The 12646-nt window shown below is 42.7% G+C and overlaps 1 long non-coding RNA gene across 1 annotated transcript; it reads right to left on the bottom strand.

The window, feature by feature from the left end:
* Positions 1-5231: 5231 nt before the first annotated feature.
* On the bottom strand, positions 5232-11875 carry LOC140698930 (uncharacterized). Its single transcript, XR_012076941.1, has 3 exons — positions 11773-11875; positions 6972-7084; positions 5232-6421 (listed from the first exon to the last, which is right to left on the bottom strand). It is a non-coding gene; the product is annotated as an uncharacterized lncRNA (long non-coding RNA).
* Positions 11876-12646: the final 771 nt, after the last annotated feature.

The following is a 12646-nucleotide window of genomic DNA, read 5'->3' on the forward strand; positions in this document are numbered from 1 at the left end:
CATTTATTCAAGACCTACTACATGCAAGACCCTGTTGGCAAAGAATTGAAAAGCCAGAGTCAAATGCAATACAGTAATGAATAGTTACTGCATTCTCAGTATGCACCAGGCACTGTGCCAAGCTTCTGCAAACACTGCTTTCCATTTTCAGAACTACCCTAGGAACAGGGCTCAGGTTATTCAAAACAGTGGACTGAGACCCTGGCTGCACGGTGGAGTCACCTGAAGAGCTCGGATGCTGGAACCCCCTTCTGGATTTTCTGGTTTCATTGATTTGAGGTATGGGCTGGGCATCAGGATATTAGACAAAACAAAACACCTCCAGGCAGTTACAATGTGCAGCCACATTTAAGAACCACTGACTGAAGTCATTTTTCTCAGAGTCCACAAATAGAGCAGGGAAGGCAGGCAGGCTGGCCGCCTGAGCCCTACTATGTGCCAGGCCCAGCACTAGGTCCTTTCACCATTAAGGATGTAACAGGTGGCGAGTGCTATAAAAATAGATAAAACACTACTGCAGCTCAAAGGACAATGAACACAGGGAATCTTTCATAAAAGAGGTCACTTATGGTTCATTCTTTTCAAGAATTTGCAGACCATGCAGAAGTAGTCAAAAGGGTGAGGAGGGACTTCCAGGCAGAAAGAACCACGTGAGCAAAGGTGTGTAGGTTGGAAAACATGGGGAAAGGACAAAGAGCAGGGAGCAGACACTGCACCGTGGAAAAGTTGAGGGCAACTCGGCAGGAAAGGAAAGTCAGGGACAGGTTGTGAAGAACACTGCTTCCCAAACCATTCCAGGTGGAGGCACGTGCGGAATCATGATCATATTTGTAGAGTAAATGGACAAGGCTGTCTCCATCTGTCTTGGTCTGTTTAGACTGCAATAACAAAACACCACAGGCTGGTGGCTAATAAACGACAGTAATGTACCCCTTCCAGTTTGGAGGCTGGGAAGTCCAAGAACATGGCTCCAGCAGATTCGGTGTCTGGTGAGAGCCCACTTCCTCGTCAACAGACATCTCATCAGAGCCTCACCTGGCCAAAACAGCCAGGGATGTCTTCGGGATGTCTTTTATAAGAGCATTAATCCCACTCAATGGGGCTCCACCCTGATGAGCTAATCACTTCTTAGAAGCCCCACCTCTAAACACCATCCCATTGGGAATTGGGTTTCAACATGGGCATTTTAGGGGGACATAAACATTCAGTCTATAGCATCATCCCAGCAGACCTGACACACCCTCTGGGAAACTCTGGCATAAGGCCTTGAATACGATCCAAGAAGTCTGAACTTCTTGGGTAATGGGAAGCCGATGAGTATTTCAAACTGAAATGGGGAGAAGAATGGAAGTGGTGTGTTTTGAATACAAATCCAGGCATTGGCACAATGACTTCCTAAAGACAAAACCTTGACTTCAGGAATTTCCCACAAAGCAGCACGAATAGAATAGTTTCATAATGCAGAAAGATTAGCTCCATGGGTGGTGTCTTTCCTGCTAGACTTGGTTCTTCAACAAAAGGGATTGGCCATCCTCTTTTTTTTCTTTTTTCTTTTTCTAATTCCAGTGTCTAGCCCAGGGCTTGGCACATGGAAGGTGTACAATTAGGAACAGCCTTTGAATCACTTATTAAATTCCACTCAGCAAGCAGCCACCTCTTCCGGGGTCAAACGCACGTACATTGGAAAGAGAATGGGTGGAGGAAGCAGAGGGCCCTGAGGATAGCTATGAAGTCTACACGACAGGGAGGCCCTGGGCAGACACACTTGGTTCCCAGGGGTATTCCCTCTCCTCGGTCTCTGCTTCTCATCTGTAACAGGAACAGTCACACCCACCTAGCAGCACTGTTGTGAAATAACACAGGAGAAGTGCCTGGCAAAGGCCTGGCACCCAGCCAGCCCTCAGAAATGCCCACTGGTCCCGAGTCCCTCGACCATATTTAATTCTCAAATGCTTCATGTCAAATAATGAGGATCACATTAGTGGTTCTAATTTCCATGAGTTATATTGTCTTTGTAAATGTCCGTTCTATTGGATGTGTGTGTGTGTGTGTGTGCGTGCGGCAGGGGAGCCAGCACATAGATGTCTGAAAGTTCTGCTATTTCTTTTAGTCTTCCACACAATCACCAAGTAAAAATCATAATACCTACTGTTTTTTGACAATGTACTGTGTTTTAAGTCCCATGCAAAACATTTTATGTATGATGTCTGATTTCATCTTCACACTCAGCCTAAACAGGGGTCGCCAAATCTGCTCCTGGTCTGTTTTGGGATAGCCTTCAAGCTAAAAAGAGTTTGCACATTTTTAAAGGTTTGTAAAAATAAATAAATAAATAAAAAAGAGCGCGTGACAAAGACTAAATCTGCTGCAAAGCCTAAAATATTTACTAACTCATCCTTCACAGGAAAAGTTTGCCAATCCCTGGCCTATTAGGGCCTGTCACCGTGGCCACTTTACAGAAGAGAAAACTGAGTTTTAGAAAGGTGAAGGAATTACCCAAGGCCACATGGACGGTTACAAGTGACAGGTCTTGGTTCCAGGACTGATTTTACACCCATGGTCTTAAAACAAGCTTCGCTGCTTTAAATTATACTGAAAATACTCTTTCACTTTGACTTTAACACAAACTTGCCCCATCCGTAGCTTGTCCTGAAGGGCCTGGGACATGCCTTCTCTGTCACCTACAACCCTGTCTGTGCTCCCTTTCTCCCTCTCGCCTCCCCTTATGCTTAAAAAAAAAAAAGCCGAGTGGGCATGGAGGCACAGTGGGATCAGATTTCTCTCCCACCCTCTCCAGGAGCTTTCAAAGCAGCAGAAGGCCCAGGGCCGTGAGGAGAGTTACAGTCCGCAGGAGAGCCCGCTGAGCAGGAAACACAGCTCTTTGTCTTCGGGGAGTCTAGATTCCAGCTGTGGGGGAAGGGAGGGAGCTTGCGTTTTCCTTCCAAAGGGAAACAGGGCCAGAGGTTTCCACGTAAGCACAAGTCTGAGCAGCCTTGTTGTCGCTCTGTCTGGGCTTTGGGGGGAGGGGGGTGAAGACACCTGAAAACCACCCTGCTTCCAGCCCTAGCAGCTCACCAGCGGAGAAGAGCAGCTGCTCCCGGTTCATCTGTTTCATATTCAGCAGGGAGATTAGTTTAAGGTTCTGACCCCTGGAGCACGATGCCTACAGTAAGTGCTCTGTTGTCCTGTCCAGCTGGCAGCGAGGTGCCCTGCTTTGTCAAAAACGCTGGTTCATGGAGAGTTAGTTGCCACGTATGCCATCAGCGGGCGACCGGTGTTCAAGGACCCAGAATACATAAAATATGCTTTGTACTAAAACTATCCAGAACGTAATTCCACCTTTCTTTGATATTTCAGCAGGCGTGGTGCCTCGGGGACAATGTCAGAAAAGGAGGAAGACGCAGGAAATGAAATTCACATTTATTGAGCTGTATGCTGCTAGCACTGAGCTGGAAGCCTTAAATCAATACGCCATTTAATGCTGACAATCATCCAGTGCTCAGTATCTCCACTTTACAAGGGAAAAACTCAAGCTTGAGATGGGTTCATTCATTCATAGGGTATTTACCAAGTGCCTTCCATTGACCTCAGCACTGGGAGTACCTGTCCCTGCCCTCAAAGAGCTTCTGTTCTTGGAGGGGAGCGTAAAATCAAACAATTGCAAGTAACTGATCAATTACGGTAGGGGTGAGAGTCACCAAGGGCAAGTGAGAGCATCGAACAGAGGCAGGTGGCTCAGTCTAAAGATCCAAGAAGGGGAGACGGTAATAGCTCAGTGGTACAGCGCATGCTTAGCATGCACGAAGTCCTAGGTTCAATCCCCAGTATCTCCACTTAAAAAAAATAAAGATAATTAGAGATCCAAGAAGACTTCCTTGAGGAAGCAAAACTGAAGCTGAGACCTGAGATGTTACGTAGGAGAGCGGCAAGTGAACATTTCCAGCATTCCCAGCACGTGGAGACTCGGATGGAAAGAAGCATGACCCTTCAAAAAACTGACAACGCACCAGGCAGCTAGGGCAGAGAATAAGGGGTAGGGGTGACACAAAGGGGAGCTGGAGAGGTGAGGACAGCCTGGAGCCACCAGGGCCAGCCTCACAGAGCAAGCAGGGATGTTGGACTTTATTCCAGGAAGTCACAGAGGGACACAAGTCAAACAGACATGGCAGTTCTTGGGAAGACAATCACTTTAGAAGTGAGTAGCAAGCAAGAGTTCAAGTGCAGGTTCAAATCTAAAGTCCATGCTTTTCCACTGTCGCCAGCACAATGTTAAAAATCTTTTTTACACCATGCTGTTTTGATCGAGTGGATAGGATGTTCCAGTGGACAGAAAGGGAGTCCAATGGGGACGGAAAGTCCTGGATTCACAGTCAGAAGTCTTGGGTTCTTGTTCTGCCGTGGACCATCCCTGGTCATACGGCTTGGCTAAGTCTTTTAACCCCTCATGCCTCTGTTTCCTCGCCTCTAAGAGGAGGGGGTGCTCCGACTAGGTGCTCAATGAGACATCATATGTAAAACGCTTACAACCATGAAGAACCTATGGTCAACGCTCAGTAAGTCTTAGCTCTTACCTTTATCAGCCTCTTTGAACTCTATTATTTTCTGACTCAGTATAAGTTCTGTGACTCTGAATTTGCTTTCTCAGAGCCCTCCCTGCCCGGGCACAATCATCAGTCCTGGTCATTTCTAGAGTAAGGTAGTCAAATTGTTCTTCTGACATAAGCCTACAGCTCTCCAGCAACACTCCGGGAACTCTTGTCCTCCTAGGTTTTATAGCTCACTAAAATGTTCACATAATCAATGCGCCCCTCTTACAGGATTTATCCACGTAACCCACAGGCAGAAGTGTAATTACAGATCTGAAGGGACTTACTGTTATAATACTGGCAGAGCTTTCCTACGTTAAGTGATAATTAAGGTTTAAATTCCACTGGGATCAAGCAACTTTTAAACAGGTCCTCTCCCTCTCCCAACCCATATTGCAACAAAGGCAGTTTGGCTTTTGAAATACAGGACAATACTAAACAAGAAATTACTTTGTGCACCATAGGCAAAGCTGGACCTGTTTTTATTTGGTTTCTTGACTTAGTGATAATAAATTTTCACATGGATGTTGCGTCCCTAACGCATATTTATGGGAACTGGGAGGAGCGGGAGGGCTACTCTTGACTATTATAGCAAATATTCAGTCCTCGGCCACTTCCCTTACGACCACCCTTACCCACTCACTCAGCAAGTTCTTGGGTCCCCGCCTTTCTTTGCCCAGCTGGTGTGTGCTTTCTCCGGGAATGCAAACTCATTTTAATATTAGCTTAAGCAAGGCATAATTAGGAACGCAAATCTGCTGCAAGAAAACAATATAATTCATTCAAAAGCCAAGGTTTGATGACTTTTGGGTTATCTGTTGTTAGGCCTTTAAAAAAAAAAAACCCTCATTGCTCTCCATTCCAGTCATTGAAAGCTGTCTGTGTATTTGAGTACGAAGCTATAATTGGCCCACTCATATACTCTCCCCGGCAAGCTCTGTTGTTTTGCAAGAACAAGAAATAGGATAGCTCATCTCCCTCTTGCAAACTTCGTAGAGGAGGAGGATGAGGTTCTTTCTAGATTGTTCTTGTGACAGATGCAACAATAGAATGCACTATGCACTGGAGCTGAGTCACACACCGGGGTATTTTTTATTCTGGGTAATAGTTCTTATTTTCCATAATAATCTTTTCTTGAGCTTTGCCTTCATGCCTAACCATCTGCCCTTTCCTTCAACAGATTCATTTTGTCTTGAGAGCTTTACCCTTTTGTCACTACTTCAAAGCTGAAACAAACAAACAAAAAAACCACCGACCCCTGAACTGTCAAATTTTTGTCACTGGAAGACTTCACCGTCTACACAAAAGTAATCATAACAAGTGTTTTATATAAGCATGTGTGTGCTTGAGTCGGGGAGGGGGAGCTGTAAATGTGTATGTTAGCAAAACTTAAAATTGAAAATGAGTTTATAACACATCATAGTCAGAGAGTCACGCCAGGACTGGGCGTTAATTCAGGTGGCGGACCTTGGGCTCACTGCTGATAGCACCATCACGGTAGGCAGGTGAACAAAATCCACATGATTTAGCTCCTCTCTTTCCAGCCTCATCTCATACCACTCTCCTCTCCATGCTCCAGCCACACTGGCAGAAGCAGCGCCTTGAGATTCACGCCCCTCGCCTCTCCCGGACCTTCACATGCATTTTCAGTCTACCTGGGATCTTCCTCTGCCCCCTCACTAAACTCTTTAGCCCTTGTCCTCCAGATCTCAAGTTAATTGTCACTTCCTGTGAAACTGGGCTGTGCACCTGGATCCACACACTGTTGTAGATTTTCAGCTACAGCCAACATTTTTTTTTAACTCTCTCTTCAGGCAAGTCTGTATTCTCAGTGTCTGCGGGTAGAGGGGAAAGAGGAAGAGAGCTTCAGTGAATCATCCAAAGACCTCTGTTGTCCCCATCTGCAGCACTTCCAAACAAACTGATCTCTAAGACTCTGAACTGCTAATATCCTCATATTATGAACCATAAAAGTTGCTGACTCTCTATGCCATTTTATACAGGACTCTAATAATGTTTAATTCTTAATTCCTCATGGACAAGATCTATCCTCTTTTAAGCCTAGCATTGGGTTGAATATATAAGAAATATCCAACAACCAGCACTGATTAACTGCCTATGGACATGCCCTTGGAGTGACTTCCACAAGCGTCACTTAGCAACATGGTGAAATGCCCAGAAGACTGTAAACTGCATAAGGAACGGGACTTTGTTTACCATGTTCAGCATTTTCCCAAGCCCTAACCCAATGCCTGACACATCACAGGCACTAAATAAATATCTGTGGAGTAAATGGATGAATGAATGATGTTACAAAGGCAGTATACTGAACACAAGTCCGGCCCAAGGGGGACCTCTAGACAATCGAAAGAGACTTGTACTCACATTCTCCTTTCTTCTCCCAATTCTTGTCTTCTTTGAACATTATTTACATTTTCTCCCTCACTTCTTCTTGGAGATCTCTTGAGATGGAGTCTTTACTTTTTTCTGAGGTGGTCCTTGAAAGGAAAAAGAATAATCTTAGCAGAATTACATAAACTGGAAACTTCTGAACAGCTTTGGAAAACAACAAGAATGGTGATTGGGATAACTGGTCTACCCCCGAAGGTGTCACAGAGGTAAGATTAACGGCAATCTTTTCCAAGTATGGCCTTCTTTTCATCACGTAAAATCACGACAATCATAAATCATAAAAGCAAAATCTGCAATTCAATACAAGCCAAAAGTCTTCATTCTGTGCTGGGTATTTGAGATGAAAAAAATTTAAAAATGAGTTAAGACTGGCATGGAATGAGAGAGAATGTAAACAATTACCATACAACATGGTAATTGTTATGCTAGAGAGATGGACAGAGGGTTCAGGGAACCATGAAAAGGAGCAATTAATTCTGTCTCAGAGCACAGAGGAAAACTTCCCAGAGAAATGGATCTTTGAACTTCATGATGGTAGGAACTTACGGGTAGAAGATGTGAGATAAGCAGTCCAAGTAGAAACAAGCTTACGGTCATCACATGGGAAAGGGGGTAGGGAAGGATAAATTGGGAGTTTGATATTTGCAGATACTAACTGCTATATATAAAACAGATAAACAACAAGTTTCTACTGTACAGCACAGGGAACTATATTCAGTATCTTGTAGTAGCCTATGATGAAAAAGAATATAAAAAGGAATATATGTACGTATATGTATGACTGGGACATTATGCTGTACACCAGAAATTGACACAACATTATAAACTGACTGTACTTCAATTAAAAAGAAAGAAAGAAACAAAAGAAAAAAGAAAGCAGCATGAAAATATCGAGCAAATATTCATGCTCCAGGTAATTAGGGCAGCTTGGCCACAATAGATCCCCAACAATTTTAACACCAAAGAGTTTATTGACCCCCAATGAAAATAATTGTTTTTAGCATCCATTGGTTGAGAAAGTACATCACAGCAAAATCTACTATGCATTTAGTAGAGCTCTTGAACAAATGTGTTTTATCCATCACGACAACACCTACATACAGTCAAAAAATAGCAGCTCATGGTTAGACTGAAAGCTCACGTCCACCTTCCCTTCCTCAAAAAATCCCAGTGAAACTTAAATGGACGATTGTAGTCTGAAGAAAATATGTGATCCTCCTAGAAAATCTTCTTGGTGAGGGTATCAGAGCTTGAGAGAGAAGGCAGTTAGGGTTCAGATAGTTCCTTACTCCCCAACCCACACAGACGTGCATTTATGTCTGGGAGGGATGAGCGCGAGGAGAAGGACAAGTGGAGAAGAAATGGCAGCTCTGCCCAGGAGTGAAACACTGTCTTCCCAAGTTCTCCTGCACCAAAGTCAGGGCATCCATCCTCCTTTGCAACGGTAGGGACGGCCCAGCTGCCTTTTGGAGGAAATCCTACTTACAAAGGCCCTTTAATCCAAGAATCCCAACAGCTGCAGGAAAAACATATCCGATGGCTTAACACTTACTCACAGAGATAACCTGGGAATCACCAACAGACATGGAGGAAAGCCCACTGGCCTCAGAGAAAACAGATAATCCAGGGAACAGAAGAGAGGTTTTTGGTGTTTTTTTTTTTTAATTATTTAGAATCCTCAGAAAGTCAAGATTTGTTCTCAATTAAACAAGAACAGGGTGCTACGTAAAAGGCAACAATCAACCAAAACCAGAAAATAGTTCTTAGGAATTAAACATGACAAGAAATTTAAAGTAAGTCAGAGAGAGAAAGGCAAATATCATATGGTGTCACTTACAGGTGGAATCTTAAAACAAACAAAAAATGATACAAATGAACTTATTTAAAAAACAGAAGGACATTCTCAGACATAGAAAACAAACGTTTTTGGTAACCAACAGGGGAGGAGGGGCAGGGATAAATTAGGAATTTGGGATTAGCAGATACACACTACTACACATAAAATAAATAAACAAGATCCTACTATATAGCACAGAGAACTATATCCAATGTCTTGTAATAACTTATAAGGAAAAAGATTATATATATAGATGTATAACTGAATAGCTATGCTGTCCACCAGAAACTAACACAACATTGTAAATCAACTATACTTCAATAATTAAATAAATAAAAATAAAGTAAACCTTTAAAGAAAGAAAGATCATATCTTAGTAAAGCTTTTACACATGCCACTTGATTTTATAATAAATATTTCAGCAAATCCCCCTCTCCAAAATGACAAATTTAATAAGTGGGCTGAATAATACACTAATACAGCAGACGACCAAATTAGCTACTCATAAAATAAAGTCAAAGAAAGCTCCCAAAATGTATATCAATAAAGTAAAAAAAAATAAGCAAAATATGAGAGAAAAAAATAGGAGAGAAGGGGAAAGGGGAGTATGAATAGGGAGTGATGCAGTGTTCATTTCTTGATCTTTCATAACAAAGAGTCAGTAAAAACTCTCCAGCTGATAGTAACAAGAAATAGGGGCTTAAGGATATTATTTGAGGTCATATGGTTACCGGCTGAACTGAAAGCACAGCCTGTTGGCAGTGATTGCCTCTTGCACGTGCAACTGGGTTGAGTAAGCTGCTTCTGGGATAAAAGAGTTTCTCTGGTGAACTCCTGTTTTCTTTGGGAAAAAAATTTACATTACAAAGTTAGATACATTGTGCTGTACACCAGAAATTGACACAACATGGTAAACTGACTATACCTCAAGAAAAATATATTTTAAAACAGAAATGTCAGACAGAGAAAGACAAATATTATAAGATCTCAGTGATATGAAATCTATAAAAACTAAACTCATAGCTTGCTTTGGGTAGTACAGCCATTTTGATACTGTCGCTTCTTCCAATCCGAGAGCACAAGGTATCTTTCCATTTCTTTGTATCACCTTCAGTTTCCTTCATCAAGGTTTTACAGTTTTCAGAGTATAGGTAACCTCCTTGGTTAAGTTTATTTCTAGGTATTTTGTTGTTTTTGATGCAATGGAAACATTTATGGCAGTTATAAAATTCTGGTTTTTGAAATGGAAAAAAAAGTGAATGATGGGTGGCAAGTGATGAAGTATTTTTCTTTTTTATTGGAGAGTTGTGTTTCATTGCATATGTATGCTACATCTTTACCCATTCATCTATTGATGTGCACTTGGGATGCTACCATGTCTTGGCAATTATAAATAATGCTGCTGTTTAAGAAAATAAAAACTGTATAGAACTAAGTGTACACACTCAAAATACTGTAAGACCAGAAGACTGTATCAACGTCACTATCCTGATTGCCATATCGTACTATATAGTCTTACAAGATGTTGCCACTGGGGGAAGCTGGGTTTTAAAGAGTAAATGAGATCTCTCTGTATTATTTTTTTACAACTGTGTGTGGACATATAATCTCAAATATTTTAATGAAAAATTATTTTTTGGTTCTTAGAAGTAAGACAAAAAAAAAGGGTACATACTGTATAATTCCATCTATATAAAATTCTAGAAAATGCAAACTATTTTACAGTGACAGAAAGCAGATCAGTGGTTACCCAGGGAGGGGAGAGGGTCTGGTGGGACAGGAGGGAGGGATTACAAAAAGGCATGAAGAAATTTTTAGAAGTGATGGATGTGCTCATTCTCTTGATTGTGGTGGTAGCTGTGCACAAGCCAAAATTTATTGAGTTGAACACGTGTTAGTATGCACAGTTTTTTGTATCTCAATTACACCTCAGTAAAGCTGTTTTAAAACCCGGGGAAAAGGGGGGGAAAAGTTAGATATACATTTATTCTAATATTTTTACTGAAATTATCCTGAAAATTTTTAACCGGTTGGCAGAACTGAGCTACCATCCCCATCTCTGCCAAATCTATTCATTGCCAATGGTTGGGGGGGGGGTCCTGAAGCCCCAGAGAAAGAGTATATTCTATTTATTTATTCCTTCAGTCAGGCCACAGACATGAACTGAATGCCTGCTATGTGTCAAGGGCTGTTCCAGCACTTCAGATAAAGCAGTTAATAGACAAGAAAAATCTTTGCCCTCACAGAGCTTCCACTGGCACAATAATGCCAAGGCTATTAGTTTGCAATGCATAAACTCAGTGTGATTTTTAACAGAAGAATGTGTTTCTCATATTATCTTCAGAAGGAAAACATTAAATATTTCACAATGATGAGGCGTGTTTACTGTTAGATAAATCCAAGTGGAAGCCACTGTCCCCTCAGCTCCACCCCAAGAAGAGATTTTCTCAAGGGAAGGTGGGGTGGACCATCAGATGGGAAGAATTTAAAGAGGGGGGAGCTTCTGGAAAAGAATAAGATAAGGAGATCAAGTCAGGGAATGAGGCAGCCGCCATGAGAGACGGGAAGGTAAGGCACCTCTGCATGGAGGCTGGGAACAAGTTAGCAAAAAGGCCCCAAGTCCCAGTCCTCAGGCTCTGTGTTATTTGGGGGTGCTTAATTCAACCCTGGAGTAAAAGAAATGCTTGCCCCTCCCTGAGTTTGCTGAGGCTTGGTTCTGCGGAGGATTCACAGGGGGATGCTCAGTTGCAGCCATGCTCCCCAACCAGAGTTCACTTTGTAGGTTAACAGAAAGAAAGACCGAGACCCCAAGCCTGAGAGCACGGCCTTGGCAGGACATTTCCGCGTTCTTTCCCTCAGCAGGTCTGGGAACAACTCCCACTCCCACGAAACAGGACCATGAAAGAAGGGTGTCTCCTACAGGAGCTAAATACATACGGTTTCTTGATGTACAAGTGGTTCTTCTGATCTTCTGAAATAATTCCATAGGACCCCAGGGTGGACAAGCTGGAAATCTCAGGGCCAGCATGAAGGGCACTTGTTTAGGGGAAATGAGAAATGAGGCAAGGAGGAAGATTTTGAAAATTACCTCTCCTGCCAAAAATTTGGAAGTGAGCCAAGAAACATACTAACGTATGATATGAACAAAGAAAGGAGTGAAGGAAAGGAAGGTTTTTCAGGAAGGGGGTTATATAATCAGATGTGGGTTTTGGAAAGATGATGTTGGTCATATCTGAACAATGAATTTAAAGAGGAAGAGATTCGCAGCCAGGGAGCATAGCCAGGAGGCTACAGTAATAATTTAGGCAAAAGGTGTCCTAAACTCAGGTGGGGACACTGGGAAAAAGTTACCTCTTGTGCATTATTTCTTTCTCTTTTTCTAACTATTTTTCCAACTACAGTCCCCCCACCCCACCCCACCAAAGATTTCATTTATTTTAGTTTTGGGGGTTTGGGGGGGAAAGAGGGTGGAATTAGGTTTATTTATTTATTTAAAGGGAGGTACTGGGGATTGAACCCAAGACCTCCCCACCTTGTGCACTGCTTTTTATCTCCCACATCCTCCGCTTTACTCTGACCACTGCTATGGTCACCTTTCCTGCACAAACTTCACCCAGCTCTGGGCAGGTGCAAACTGAGGGTGCACCTGCCACCGACATACTCTCGAGCTTGGGGTCTTGGTCTTTCTTTCTGTTAACCTACAAAGTGAACTCTGGTTGGGGACATGCCTGCAATTGAGTACCCCCATGTCAATCCTCTCCAGAACCAAGCCTCAGCAAACTCAGGGAGGGGCAAGCCAGCCACAGGCTAT

This window comes from Vicugna pacos, chromosome 10 (assembly GCF_048564905.1).
Source record: "Vicugna pacos chromosome 10, VicPac4, whole genome shotgun sequence".
Taxonomy (NCBI): domain Eukaryota; kingdom Metazoa; phylum Chordata; class Mammalia; order Artiodactyla; family Camelidae; genus Vicugna; species Vicugna pacos.